General features: G+C 46.9%; 1 pseudogene; it reads right to left on the minus strand.

Annotated features, from left to right (window-relative positions):
- Positions 1-1,738: 1,738 nt before the first annotated feature.
- Positions 1,739-13,101, minus strand: LOC135532639 (phosphatidylcholine:ceramide cholinephosphotransferase 2-like; annotated as a pseudogene).
- Positions 13,102-15,986: the final 2,885 nt, after the last annotated feature.

A 15,986-nucleotide genomic window follows, 5' to 3' on the forward strand; every position in this document is an offset into this window, starting at 1 on the left:
AATGCCTGTTACTATGCCACAGACCTCAAAGGGGACAATGGGGTTTAAAAAAAATAAAAGGGAAACATACATTTGTAATACAAACTTTAAAAAAAATGTTTAACATTTGAGTGATTAATTAATTAATTATAATAAAATATGAATAATACCAATCAGGAAGTGTCCAGTGAGGTAAATGCAGATGGACCAACCCCCAGATGGACCAACACCAGGCTTCAGTACCTTTTAATAATAGAATACCAATCAGGAAGTGAGACCAACCACAGGCTTCTGGACCTTTTAGTAATATAACACCAATCAGGAAGTGAGACCAACCCCAGGCTTCTGGACCTTTTAATAATATAACACCAATCAGGAAGTAGCCAGTGGGGTAAATGCAGATGGACCAACCCCAGGCTTCTGGACCGTTTGTATAGTCACTATGCTGCATCAGTTGGGCTATAGGTTCATTTTAGAGTAGAACATCTTTCCACTGAGCTTCTCACTCCTTCTACATAAAAGTTATCCCTGGGAGGACCCGGATCTCCTCGGCAACAGGACTGGAATTGATCAAACTCACAATTGAATACATTTAACAAAATAATCTTCTTTCCCTAAAATGCATTCTGGTTATTACTTTCTTATATGAAACAGGTTGTTAACTTGGTCCCGGACAAACCGGCACTGTGGATCCACTGAATGGCTTTCATTGTCTTATCTCTGCACACACGGGTCTTGAAGGCGAGTTTGGCCATTTTATTCAGTTTCTCCCCCTCCCCTCCCCTCAAAATGAACATTATATTACAACAATCAAGTTACGACAACTTTAAATATGATTTAAAAGAATGAAAACAGGACCAAAACATATTTCAGTAACATGGATTACAGATGATGCGACTTTATATTCATTATTTTACTGAACCAAAAAACAGCCAGATCGGTTTCTGCTCCTTACGGAAATCGTCTTCAGTTTGGAGTTAGCAAGGGCACAGACAGATCTGGGATCAGGCTAGTGGGCTTGACCATGACAACAATGGAGTTAGCAAGGGCACAGACAGATCTGGGATCAGGCTAGTGGGCTTGACCATGACAACAATGGAGTTAGCCTGATCTCAGATCTGTCTGTGCTCTTGCTAACAAAATATTTGCATAAATGTTCAAACATGTTATCGTCATTACGTCAATATTTGGTCCTTGGGTTTGCTCACAGTGGGGTGTCTGAAATGGCACCCTATACAGTGCATAGGGAATACACTGCCAATTCTGACGTCCCTGACCCAATACACAACGCATCAGTCTCAAATGATGCCCTATCCCCTACGCGGTGCACCCCCTATCCCCTACGCGGTGCAGCCCCTATCCCCTACGCGGTGCAGCCCCTATCCCCTACGCGGTGCAGCCCCTATCCCCTACGCGGTGCACCCCCTATCCCCTACGCGGTGCACCCCTATCCCCTACGCGGTGCACCCCCTATCCCCTACGCGGTGCACCCCTATCCCCTACGCGGTGCACCCCCTATCCCCTACGCGGTGCACCCCCTATCCCCTACGCGGTGCACCCCCTATGCCCTACGCGGTGCACCCCTATCCCCTACACGGTGCACCCCTATCCCCTACACGGTGCACCCCTATCCCCTACACGGTGCACCCTATCCCCTACACGGTGCACCCCTATCCCCTACACGGTGCACCCCTATCCCCTACACGGTGCACCCCTATCCCCTACACAGTGCACCCCTATCCCCTACACGGTGCACCCCTATCCCCTACACGGTGCACCCCTATCCCCTACACAGTGCACCCCTATCCCCTACACGGTGCACCCCTATCCCCTACACAGTGCACCCCTATGTCCGTGCTGAAGAACACCAGAGGTAGTAATGACCGAGCCTTCAGGAAGGTTTCTTTCATTACAAGCTACAGCCTGTGATCTGTGAACAGAGGGAGGAAGGGAGGGAGGGAGGGATAGAAAAATGGATCAATGGTCTCCAGTCCCATCCCCCTCTACCATGGGGTTGTTGTTACCAAGAGGAGGGCAGAGACAGGCCCTCTGCTGGTCTCTGTCCCCATCCCCCCTCTACCATGGGGTTGTTGTTACCACGAGGAGGGCAGAGACAGGCCCTCTACTGGTCTCTGTCCCCATCCCCCTCTACCATGGGGTTGTTGTTACCACGAGGAGGCCAGAGACAGGCCCCCTACTGGTCTCTGTCCCCATCCCCCTCAACCATGGAGTATCTCTCACAGGGGTTAATGTTACACCATGCAGAGGGCAGAGAGATGGGCCAGGAGAACACACAGGGAACGGTTGCCATGACGTTACGCTCCAGGAAGTTAAACACAGGGTTCCACCAGGTCCTTGACAGGTAGTTGTTAGAAGCCCCGCGCAGAGCCTGAAGACAAAATGTAAAGATTGGTTTAGAATTTTTGTATTTTTTTTTTTAAACCAAGAAATATACATATTGAGGGGTTTATTTTGAAAAGGACAATCGTATAATAACCCATTGGATTCCCAGAGACCGATGTAAATCAGAAAGCTCAGAGTTAGTCTGAACTAAAGAGAACGCTTTGAAATCAGTTGAGGCTGTTGTGTGACTATCTATATTCACACAGCAACCATCATTACTAGACATTACGGTTGAGATATATATACACACGTATGTATGTATGTATACACACACATATTTACCAAATACTTAATTTCCACCATAATTTGCTAATAAATTCATTAAAAATCCTACAATTTTTTTCACATTTTGTCTGTCATAGTTGAAGTGTACCTATGATGAAAATTACAGGCCTCTCCTCTTTTTAAGTGGGAGAACTTGCACAATTGGTGGCTGACTAAATACTTTTTTGTCCCACTGTATATCCTACCTGTGTGTGTGTGTGTGTATATATATATACACATACATACACTGCTCAAAAAAATAAAATAAACACTAAAATAACACATCCTAGATCTGAATGAATGAAATATTCTTATTAAATACTTTTTTCTTTACATAGTTGAATGTGCTGACAACAAAATCACAAAAATTATCAATGGAAATCAAATTTATCAACCCACGGAGGTCTGGATTTGGAGTCACACTCAAAATTAAAGTGGAAAACCAAACTACAGGCTGATCCAGCTTTGGTGTAATGTCCTTAAAACAAGTCAAAATGAGGCTCAGTAGTGTGTGTGCCCTCCACGTGCCTGTATGACCTCCCTACAATGCCTGGGCATGCTCCTGATGAGGTGGCGGATGGTCTCCTGAGGGATCTCCTCCCAGACCTGGACTAAAGCATCCGCCAACTCCTGGACAGTCTGTGGTGCAACGTGGCGTTGGTGGATGGAGCGAGACATGATGTCCCAGATGTGCTCAATTGGATTCAGGTCTGGGGAACGGGCGGGCCAGTCCATAGCATCAATGCCTTCCTCTTGCAGGAACTGCTGACACACTCCAGCCACATGAGGTCTAGCATTGTCTTGCATTAGGAGGAACCCAGGGCCAACCGCACCAGCATATGGTCTCACAAGGGGTCTGAGGATCTCATCTCGGTACCGAATGGCAGTCAGTCTACCTCTTGGGAGCACATGGAGGGCTGTGCGGCCCCCAAAGAAATGCCACCCCACACCATGACTGACCCACGGCCAAACCGGTCATGCTGGAGGATGTTGCAGGCAACAGAAGGTTCTCCATGGCGTCTCCAGACTCTGTCACATGTGCTCAGTGTGGACCTGCTTTCATCTGTGAAGAGCACAGGGCACCAGTGGCGAATTTTCCAATCTTGGTGTTCTCTGGCAAATGCCAAACGTCCTGCACGGTGTTGGGCTGTAAGCACAACCCCCACCTGTGGACGTCGGGCCCTCATACAACCCTCATGGAGTCTGTTTCTGACAGTTTGAGCAGACACATACACATTTGTGGACTGCTGGAGGTCATTTTGCAGGGCTCTGGCACTGCTCCTCCTGCTCCTCCTTGCACAAAGGCGGAGGTAGCGGTCCTGCTGCTGGGTTGTTGCCCTCCTACGGCCTCCTACACGTCTCCTGATGTACTGGCCTGTCTCCTGGTACCGCCTCCATGCTCTGGACACTACGCTGACAGACACAGCAAACCTTCTTGCCACAGCTCGCATTGATGTTCCATCCTGGATGAGCTGCACTACCTGAGCCACTTGTGTGGGTTGTAGACTCCGTCTCATGCTACCACTAGAGTGAAAGCACCGCCAGCATTCAAAAGTGACCAAAACATCAGCCAGGAAGCATAGGAACTGAGAAGTGGTCTGTGGTCACCACCTGCAGAACCACTCCTTTATTGGGGGTGTCTTGCTAATTGCCTATAATTTCCACCTGTTGTCTATTCCATTTGCACAACAGCATGTGACATTTATGGTCAATCAGTGTTGCTTCCTAAGTGGACAGTTTGATTTGTGATTGACTTGGAGTTACAATGTGTTGTTTAAGTGTTCCCTATATTTTTCTGAGCAGTATATATAGATATATATATATATATATATATATATATTACCTGTGTGTGTGTATGGGGCGGCAGGGTAGCCTAGTGGTTAGAGTGTAGAGGCGGTATGGTAGCCTAGTGGTTAGAGTGTAGAGGCGGTATGGTAGCCTTGTGGTTAGAGTGTAGAGGCGGTATGGTAGCCTTGTGGTTAGAGTGTAGAGGCGGTATGGTAGCCTTGTGGTTAGAGTGTAGAGGCGGTATGGTAGCCTTGTGGTTAGAGTGTAGAGGCGGTATGGTAGCCTTGTGGTTAGTGTAGAGGCGGTATGGTAGCCTTGTGGTTAGAGTGTAGAGGCGGTATGGTAGCCTTGTGGTTAGAGTGTAGAGGCGGTATGGTAGCCTTGTGGTTAGTGTAGAGGCGGTATGGTAGCCTTGTGGTTAGAGTGTAGAGGCGGTATGGTAGCCTTGTGGTTAGAGTGTAGAGGCGGTATGGTAGCCTAGTGGTTAGAGTGTAGAGGCGGTATGGTAGCCTAGTGGTTAGAGTGTAGAGGCGGTATGGTAGCCTAGTGGTTCGAGTGTTGGGCTAGTAACCGGAAGGTTGCAAGTTCAAACCCCGAGCTGACAAGGTACAAATCTTTTGTTCTGCCCCTGAACAGGCAGTGAACCCACTGTTCCCAGGCCGTCATTGAAAATAAGAATTTGTTCTTAACTGACTTGCCTGGTAAAATAAAGGTAAAATACAAAAATACATATACACACACCTGTGTGTTGGCCATGGTGTGATACCACCAGAAGAGGCGTGACGTAACAAAGTAGGCGAAGACAACATCAATGCTGTAATGCTCATGACCAATCAGGATACAGACCACGCCCACAACACTGAGCAACCAGCACAACCACACGTACCACCACATCTTCTTGGGGAGTCTGAGGAGGTAAACAAATAAACATAGTGACAACACAACCTCACGTGTCAAATTGGTTTTGCCCCAAAACAGCCCTTTTCCCCAATTCAAAATACACTTTTCAGAGCCTCACAGGACTGGTAAATATACTGCATGATCAAAAGTATGTGGACACCTGCTAATCAAACCTTCCAAAGTTATAGGCATTAATATGGAGTTGGTCCCCCTTTGCTGCTATAACAGCCTCCACTCCTCTGGGAAAGATTTCCACTAGAACATTGCTGCTATAAATGTAAATGTAAATGTCTATAATAGCCTCCACTCTTCTGGGAAGGCTTTCCACTAGATGTTGGGACATTGCTGCTATAACAGCCTCCACTCTTCTGGGAAGGCTTTCCACTAGATGTTGGAACATTGCTGCTATAACAGCCTCCACTCTTCTGGGAAGGCTTTCCACTAGATGTAGGAACATTGCTGCTATAACAGCCTCCACTCTTCTGGGAAGGCTTTCCATTAGATGATGGAACATTGCTGCTATAACAGCCTCCACTCTCCTGGGAAGGCTTTCCACTAGATGTTGGAACATTGCTGCTATAACAGCCTCCACTCTTCTGGGAAGGCTTTCCACTAGATGTTGGAACATTGCTGCTATAACAGCCTCCACTCTTCTGGGAAGGCTTTCCACTAGATGTTGGAACATTGCTGCGGGGACTTGCTTCCATTCAGCAGGCCAGTCAAGTTCTTCCACACTGATTTCAACAAACCATTTCTGTATGGACCTGGCTTTGTGCACGGGGGCATTGTCATGCTGAAATAGGAAAGGGCCCTCCTCAAACTGTTGCCACAAAGTTGGAAGCACAGAATAATCTAGAACGGTCCCAGGTTAGAGAGGCCTCGCCCGACCCGGTCCCAGGTTAGAGAGGCCCCCCGACCCGGTCCCAGGTTAGAGAGGCCCCACGACCCGGTCCCAGGTTAGAGGCCCCGACCCGGTCCCAGGGTAGAGAGGCTACAGCCCCCGACCCGGTCCCAGGTTAGAGAGGCTACAGCCCCCGACCCGGTCCCAGGTTAGAGAGGCTACAGCCCCCGACCCGGTCCCAGGTTAGAGAGGCTACAGTCCCCGACCCGGTCCCAGGTTAGAGAGGCCCCCCGACCCGGTCCCAGGTTAGGGAGGCCCCCCGACCCGGTCCCAGGTTAGGGAGGCCCCCGACCCAGTCCCAGGTTAGAGGCCCCCCGACCCAGTCCCAGGTTAGAGAGCCCCCCCCGACCCGGTCCCAGGTTAGAGAGGCCCCCCGACCCGGTCCCAGGTTAGAGAGGCTACAGCCCCCCGACCCGGTCCCAGGTTAGAGAGCCCCCCGACCCGGTCCCAGGTTAGAGGACCCCGACCCGGTCCCAGGTTAGAGGACCCCCGACCCGGTCCCAGGTTAGAGGCTACAGCCCCCGACCCGGTCCCAGGTTAGAGAGCCCCCCGACCCGGTCCCAGGTTAGAGAGGCTACAGCCCCCGACCCGGTCCCAGGTTAGAGAGCCCCCGACCCGGTCCCAGGTTAGAGAGGCCCCCGACCCGGTCCCAGGTTAGAGGCCCCCCGACCCGGTCCCAGGTTAGAGAGGCCCCCGACCCGGTCCCAGGTTAGAGAGCCCCCCGACCCGGTCCCAGGTTAGAGAGCCCCCCGACCCGGTCCCAGGTTAGAGAGCCCCCCGACCCGGTCCCAGGTTAGAGAGCCCCCCGACCCGGGCCCAGGTTAGAGAGGCTACAGCCCCGACCCGGTCCCAGGTTAGAGAGGCTACAGCCCCCCGACCCGGTCCCAGGTTAGAGAGCCCCCCGACCCGGTCCCACTAGAGGGTTGCACTCCTTTCTGTAACACTTCTCTATTTCCTTCATAAAATAAGAAGCTCATTACTTACACTAAATAAACAGGTATGTCATTGTGAGGGTTACAGAGAGAGTGTGTGTGTGTATGTGTGTGTGTGTACGTACACTCTTGGATAAACAGGTATGCCAGTGTGAGTGTTACAGTGTGTCCACTGTAGAGGAAGTCTCCACACATGAGGTGACCCCCGGTGATTGACAGGCCTCCTCCACTAATCAGACCCAGGATACGCCACACCATCCCTTCAGAGTCGCCATAAAGCTAGGGGGGAGGGGTTAGAGAGATTTAGTTAACAATGGACTGATCCTGGCTTAATTAACATACTGCAATGGACTGATCCTGGCTTAATTAACATACTGCAATGGACTGATCCTGGCTTAATTAACACACTGCAATGGACTGATCCTGGCTTAATTAACATACTGCAATGGACTGATCCTGGCTTAATTAACACACTGCAATGGACTGATCCTGGCTTAATTAACACACTGCAATGGACTGATCCTGGCTTAATTAACACACTGCAATGGACTGATCCTGGCTTAATTAACACACTGCAATGGACTGATCCTGGCTTAATTAACATACTGCAATGGACTGATCCTGGCTTAATTAACACACTGCAATGGACTGATCCTGGCTTAATTAACATACTGCAATGGACTGATCCTGGCTTAATTAACACACTGCAATGGACTGATCCTGGCTTAATTAACATACTGCAATGGACTGATCCTGGCTTAATTAACACACTGCAATGGACTGATCCTGGCTTAATTAACATACTGCAATGGACTGATCTGGCTTAATTAACACACTGCAATGGACTGATCCTGGCTTAATTAACACACTGCAATGGACTGATCCTGGCTTAATTAACACACTGCAATGGACTGATCCTGGCTTAATTAACACACTGCAATGGACTGATCCTGGCTTAATTAACACACTGCAATGGACTGATCCTGGCTTAATTAACACACTGCAATGGACTGATCCTGGCTTAATTAACACACTGCAATGGACTGATCCTGGCTTAATTAACACACTGCAATGGACTGATCCTGGCTTAATTAACACACTGCAATGGACTGATCCTGGCTTAATTAACACACTGCAATGGACTGATCCTGGCTTAATTAACACACTGCAATGGACTGATCCTGGCTTAATTAACACACTGCAATGGACTGATCCTGGCTTAATTAACACACTGCAATGGACTGATCCTGGCTTAATTAACACACTGCAATGGACTGATCCTGGCTTAATTAACACACTGCAATGGACTGATCCTGGCTTAATTAACACACTGCAATGGACTGATCCTGGCTTAATTAACATACTGCAATGGACTGATCCTGGCTTAATTAACATACTGCAATGGACTGATCCTGGCTTAATTAACATACTGCAATGGACTGATCCTGGCTTAATTAACATACTGCAATGGACTGATCCTGGCTTAATTAACATACTGCAATGGACTGATCCTGGCTTAATTAACATACTGCAATGGACTGATCCTGGCTTAATTAACATACTGCAATGGACTGATCCTGGCTTAATTAACATACTGCAATGGACTGATCCTGGCTTAATTAACATACTGCAATGGACTGATCCTGGCTTAATTAACATACTGCAATGGACTGATCCTGGCTTAATTAACATACTGCAATGGACTGATCCTGGCTTAATTAACATACTGCAATGGACTGATCCTGGCAATGGTAATTAACATACTGCAATGGACTGATCCTGGCTTAATTAACATACTGCAATGGACTGATCCTGGCTTAATTAACATACTGCAATGGACTGATCCTGGCTTAATTAACACACTGCAATGGACTGATCCTGGCTTAATTAACATACTGCAATGGACTGATCCTGGCTTAATTAACATACTGCAATGGACTGATCCTGGCTTAATTAACATACTGCAATGGACTGATCCTGGCTTAATTAACATACTACAATGGACTGATCCTGGCTTAATTAACATACTACAATGGACTGATCCTGGCTTAATTAACACACTGCAATGGACTGATCCTGGCTTAATTAACATACTGCAATGGACTGATCCTGGCTTAATTAACATACTGCAATGGACTGATCCTGGCTTAATTAACACACTGCAATGGACTGATCCTGGCTTAATTAACACACTGCAATGGACTGATCCTGGCTTAATTAACATACTGCAATGGACTGATCCTGGCTTAATTAACACACTGCAATGGACTGATCCTGGCTTAATTAACATACTGCAATGGACTGATCCTGGCTTAATTAACATACTGCAATGGACTGATCCTGGCTTAATTAACATACTATAAAAAGGTGACTATTTCCCTGTTTGACCGCTAGGTTTCATGGGTATTATGACTCATAATGTGGTATTCAGTGAGAGGCGTTGAAGCCACCAGTCAGTCAAACTGGCCCGACCCGGCAGGAGCCAATAGGAATGAATGGCATTCTACAGTATTTCAGTTAAAAGTTTCAAGGACGACATTAAATGTATTTTATTATTTGTTGTTTTGGGAACAATAACATTAGTGCTTTCTACAATTAAAGGAAAATTATATATATATATATATATATATATATATATATATATGGTGTTCTGATCCACACCAGATACTGACTGGTGTTCTGATCCACACCAGATACTGACTGGGTGTTCTGATCCACACCAGATACTGACTGGTGTTCTGATCCACACCAGATACTGACCGGGTTTCTGATCCACACCAGATACTGACTGGTGTTCTGATCCACACCAGATACCGACTGGTGTTCTGATCCACACCAGATACTGACTGGTGTTCTGATCCACACCAGATACTGACCGGGTTTCTGATCCACACCAGATACTGACTGGTGTTCTGATCCACACCAGATACTGACTGGTGTTCTGATCCACACCAGATACTGACTGGTGTTCTGATCCACACCAGATACTGACTGGTGTTCTGATCCCACCAGATACTGACTGGTGTTCTGATCACACCAGATACTGACTGGTGTTCTGATCCACACCAGATACTGACTGGTGTTCTGATCCACACCAGATACTGACTGGTGTTCTGATCCACACCAGATACTGACTGGTGTTCTGATCCACACCAGATACTGACTGGTGTTCTGATCCACACCAGATACTGACTGGTGTTCTGATCCACACCAGATACTGACTGGTTCTCTGATCCACACCAGATACTGACTGGTGTTCTGATCCACACCAGATACTGACTGGTGTTCTGATCCACACCAGATACTGACTGGGTGTTCTGATCCACACCAGATACTGACTGGGTGTTCTGATCCACACCAGATACTGACTGGTTTCTGATCCACACCAGATACTGACCGGGTTTCTGATCCACACCAGATATTGACTGGGTGTTCTGATCCACACCAGATACTGACTGGGTGTTCTGATCCACACCAGATACTGACTGGGTTTCTGATCCACACCCCTACCTTTATTTAGGTGTCTGTGACCAACCGTTGAATATCTGTATTCCCAGTCATGTGAAATCCATAGATTAGGACCTAATTAAGTTATTTAAATAGACTGATTTCCTTATGAACTATAACTCAGTGAAATATTTGAAATTGTTGCATGTTGACTTCATATTTTTTGTTCACTATAAATGCATTTCTGTAGATTCCAAAATATATTTTACAAAATGGTGCCCCATCAGTCATCTAGTCTCTATGTGAATCATGAATCCTCATTTGGTTCCTGCCTTTCTAGGGAGTTTTTCCTAGCCACCCCACAGAGCCTGGTTCCTCTCTAGGTTTCTTTCTAGGGAGTTTTTCCTAGCCACCCTACAGAGCCTGGTTCCTCTCTTGGTTTCTTCCTAGGTTTTGGCCATTCTAGGGAGTTTTTCCTAGCCACCGTGCTTCTACACCTGCATTGCTTGCTGTTTGGGGTTTTAGGCTGGGTTTCTGTACAGCACTTTGAGATATCAGCTGATGTAAGAAAGGCTATATAAATACATTTGATGATCATTGTGTACCTTGGGAGCGCAGGTGAAGTGTTTGCCAGGGACAGGTAGCGTGGTGATATACATGGTGACACAACGGTACATGTACAACGTTCCAATCATGAAGAAACACCTCCGACCGATGATGGACCTGGAGGGAAGTTAACACAATTAGAACAGTAGTCTACACCAATAGCCGTGCAGTCGACACCAATAGCCGTGCAGTCGACACCAATAGCCGTGCAGTCTACACCAATAGCCGTGCAGTCTACACCAATAGCCGTGCAGTCTACACCAATAGCCGTGCAGTCTACACCAATAGCCGTGCAGTCTACACCAATAGCCGTGCAGTCTACACCAATAGCCGTGCAGTCTAAACCAATAGCCGTGCAGTCTAAACCAATAGCCGTGCAGTCTACACCAATAGCCGTGCAGTCTACACCAATAGCCGTGCAGTCTACACCAATAGCCGTGCAGTCTACACCAATAGCCGTGCAGTCTACACCAATAGCCGTGCAGTCTACACCAATAGCCGTGCAGTCTACACCAATAGCCGTGCAGTCTACACCAATAGCCGTGCAGTCTACACCAATAGCCGTGCAGTCTACACCAGCCGTGCAGTCTACACCCGTGCAGTCTACACCAATAGCCTTGCAGTCTACACCAATAGCCTTGCAGTCTACACCAATAGCCTTGCAGTCTACACCAATAGCCTTGCAGTCTAAACCAATAGCCTTGCAGTCTAAACCAATAGCCTTGCAGTCTAAACCAATAGCCTTGCAGTCTAAACCAATAGCCTTGCAGTCTAAACCAATAGCCTTGCAGTCTAAACCAATAGCCGTGCAGTCTAAACCAATAGCCGTGCAGTCTAAACCAATAGCCGTGCAGTCTAAACCAATAGCATTGCAGTCTAAACCAATAGCATTGCAGTCTAAACCAATAGTCCTAAAACACAGTTTGGTCACAGTGGTTATAACAACGTATACAGACATAATATAACATTTAAAAAAATGTCTCTCTATTCCTTTGAAAAACTTTTGTGAGTGTAATATTTAAGGTCTATTGTTTATTAAAAAAAAATCCATTTGCTTTTGTCAATGTAAACCTGTGTTTCCAGTGCCAATAAAGTTATTTGAATTGAAAAGAAAGTACTTGTGTTTGAGGAACAGCCACTGTATGAACCAGAGTCCCACCAACACCATCCCGTTGACTCCCCGGTTACCGTAAACGCCCACGGTACACGGTCCACATAGTCAAAGAACTTATCCGGTAACGGGGACTGACCGATTTATCCGGTACCCGCTCGTGTACGACGGTGATGATGACGGTGGTCAGGATGAGGTTGAATAACGCGTACACAAACGCCACCCCTGTTTTCCACCATTCCCGCGGCAACCGGTTGCCACGGCCTTCCGGTACCGAAATCTTGACGTAGTCACTGTGTTTCCGGGAGACCGTTGCTAAGCGACCGGATCAGTCTGCTGGATTTGGTCCGTCGGTCGTCCTGGTTATGCTTGGACTTAGTGTTAGGGATGTGGTCCGTTATCGTTGATGACGAAGGGTTGCCGCGAGGGTTGCCGTTGGAGACGATGTGAGGAGGCGGTGGCGGCGGCTGGGACTCCATTGTCACGGTGACCTCAAGGTGGGAGTGGCCTCCAGTCCGTCTCGCCTCTTCTTCGTGCATCAGTTCTGGGGTGGATATTTTGAGACACTCAACCGGCCAATCAGCAGGCTCCAAACATGTCCTTTAACCAATCAGCGGTCTCCAAAAACAAATATATAATCCAGAAACTTCCAGCAAGGTGTGACCTCCGACCTCCGATAATGTTTGGTGGGTTAGAGGTACCTGATCAATGTGATCAATAATCCTATCAGCTCTGAGGTCATCAACAATGTCAGAGACCTTTGGAAACACCTGGAAAACACAAACACACAGACATCAGAAACTGTCCGGGAGACGAGAACCTGTTTCTACCTGATCAAGTAAAAAGGAACTGAAATGTACAAGGAGAGGAAGGGGTGAACACCTGTTGCAATAGCTAGCTGGCTCAGGAGGCTGGTGAGGACGGGCTCGTGGTAAAGGCTGGAGCGGAGTCAGTGGAATGGGATCAAACACATCAAACACATGGTTTCCATGATTTGCTGCCGTTCCATTGGCTCCGTTCCAGCCGTTATAATGAGCCGCCCCCCTCAGCAGCCTCCAGTGACACGCAGAAAGACAGGCTGTTTTCAGAGCTCTCAGGGGCAGTTTCCCAGACACATTTTAAGCCAAGTTCTAGGATTTTGAAAAGCTTTCTTAATGCCGCTTATTTAAAAAATGCTTTTTAGTCCAGGACTGGCCTTCGATCTGTGTCTCGGGACACCAGCCATCAGTGGTCAGAGAGGACAGGCAGGTAACAAGGTGTGTTCTCTTCTACCTGCACTCTCTGTACCGTCACTCAGTCAACACAGGTGAGAAATGTTCCGATCCTACCTGGAGGAATGTTGGTTTTGACTCAGAGTAACCAGAGAGAGAGAGAGAGAGAGAGAGCCCAGAGAGAAAGAGACACACCTTAAAATCTCTCACACACACACACACACACACACACATTCCTTACTCGTTAAACCACAGGTGATTTCACACACACACCTCTGTGTGCTTTAATAGTCTTGTTGAAGCAGAACAATGAGGAGTTCAGACTGCTACAACAACTGGCAGGGTGGAGGGAGGGTGGAGGGGCTATTCATAGAATGTGAATCACAATGCAATCCTCTAAAACAATTACATTACCCAGGTAACTAAACACCACCGTTACGTAACACACACGGTGTTGGAGAAAAGTATATATAAACCGCCTTTAATTTATTACTCTTGTATAGGGTTGCAAAGGGTCGGAAACTTTCGAGGCAATTTTAGGTCTTGTGGCATATTCTGGTTAAACTATCCCCAATTCAATGGAATTTCAACCCTCTGCATGCACAGTGCATTCCTCCATCATTTTACAGCTGATTTCTGAAGCATGAATCAGTTAAATTAGGCATCGAACGTGAACCCTCTAAGAGTCCTGGATCTAGTTGTCAGACAAGTTCCCCCAGAGATCCCGAAATGCAGTGCAACTACGTAACGTTTTGTGTGTCCTTATGTTACGGGGTGAAAACTGTTTTCATGGGCACGCAAATCCCAAAATAATAAATAAAAAAATAGAATAGAAAGTCCCCGTCATTAATTAACGTGATTCTTCAATAGTTATACATAATACTTGTTGGATGAACGTTTTGGTGTCGAGCTGTTTTAATTACAGTGATATATATATATATATATATATTTTCATCAGATCCAGGAAGGATGATTTTTAAGTTTTGGTGTTGAGCCAAATAATATAAAATAAAATATAAAATAAATAGTGAAGAACAGAGGTTGTGATAGGGCATGAGATGCAACAACAGCCCAAGTGAAGAACAGAGGTTGTGATAGGGCATGAGATGCAACAACAGCCCAAGTGAAGAACAGAGGTTGTGATAGGGCATGAGATGCAACAACAGCCCAAGTGAAGAACAGAGGTTGTGATAGGGCATGAGATGCAACAACAGCCCAAGTGAAGAACAGAGGTTGTGATAGGGCATGAGATGCAACAACAGCCCAAGTGCTGGAGAAAAAAAAAAGGTGTATTTTGGCGTCTCTTCCGTTAAGCAGGTGGTGACTGGATCCTTGTTGGATCGAATATCTCTAGTGATATTGGCCCTGTTGTTGTCTGTATCCCTAGTGATATTGGCCCACTGTTGTTGTCTGTATCCCTAGTGATATTGGCCCTCTGTTGTTGTCTGTATCCCTATTGATATTGGCCCACTGTTGTTGTCTGTATCCCTAGTGATATTGGCCCTCTGTTGTTGTCTGTATCCCTAGTGATATTGGCCCTCTGTTGTTGTCTGTATCTCTAGTGATATTGGCCCTCTGTTGTTGTCTGTATCCCTAGTGATATTGGCCCTCTGTTGTTGTCTGTATCCCTAGTGATATTGGCCCTCTGTTGTTGTCAGTATCCCTAGTGATATTGGCCCTCTGTTGTTGTCTGTATCCCTAGTGATATTGGCCCTCTGTTGTTGTCTGTATCCCTAGTGATATTGGCCCTCTGTTGTTGTCTGTATCCTAGTGATATTGGCCTCTGTTGTTGTCTGTATCCCTAGTGATATTGGCCCTCTGTTGTTGTCTGTATCCCTAGTGATATTGGCCCTCTGTTGTTGTCTGTATCCCTAGTGATATTGGCCCTCTGTTGTTGTCTGTATCCTAGTGATATTGGCCCTCTGTTGTTGTCTGTATCCCTAGTGATATTGGCCCTCTGTTGTTGTCTGTATCCCTAGTGATATTGGCCCTCTGTTGTTGTCTGTATCCCTAGTGATATTGGCCCTCTGTTGTTGTCTGTATCCCTAGTGATATTGGCCCTCTGTTGTTGTCTGTATCCCTAGTGATATTGGCCCTCTGTTGTTGTCTGTATCCCTAGTGATATTGGCCCTCTGTTGTTGTCTGTATCCCTAGTGATATTGGCCCTCTGTTGTTGTCTGTATCCCTAGTGATATTGGCCCTCTGTTGTTGTCTGTATCCCTAGTGATATTGGCCCTCTTGTTGTTGTCTGTATCCCTAGTGATATTGGCCCTCTTGTTGTTGTCTGTATCCCTAGTGATATTGGCCCTCTGTTGTTGTCTGTATCCCTAGTGATATTGGCCCTCTGTTGTTGTCTGTATCCCTAGTGATATTGGCCCTCTTGTTGTTGTCTATCCCTAGTGATATTGGCCCTCTTGTTGTTGTCTGTATCCCTAGTGATATTG

The sequence above is a fragment of the Oncorhynchus masou genome, unplaced genomic scaffold (assembly GCF_036934945.1).
Source record: "Oncorhynchus masou masou isolate Uvic2021 unplaced genomic scaffold, UVic_Omas_1.1 unplaced_scaffold_1958, whole genome shotgun sequence".
NCBI classification, from domain to species: Eukaryota; Metazoa; Chordata; class Actinopteri; order Salmoniformes; family Salmonidae; genus Oncorhynchus; species Oncorhynchus masou.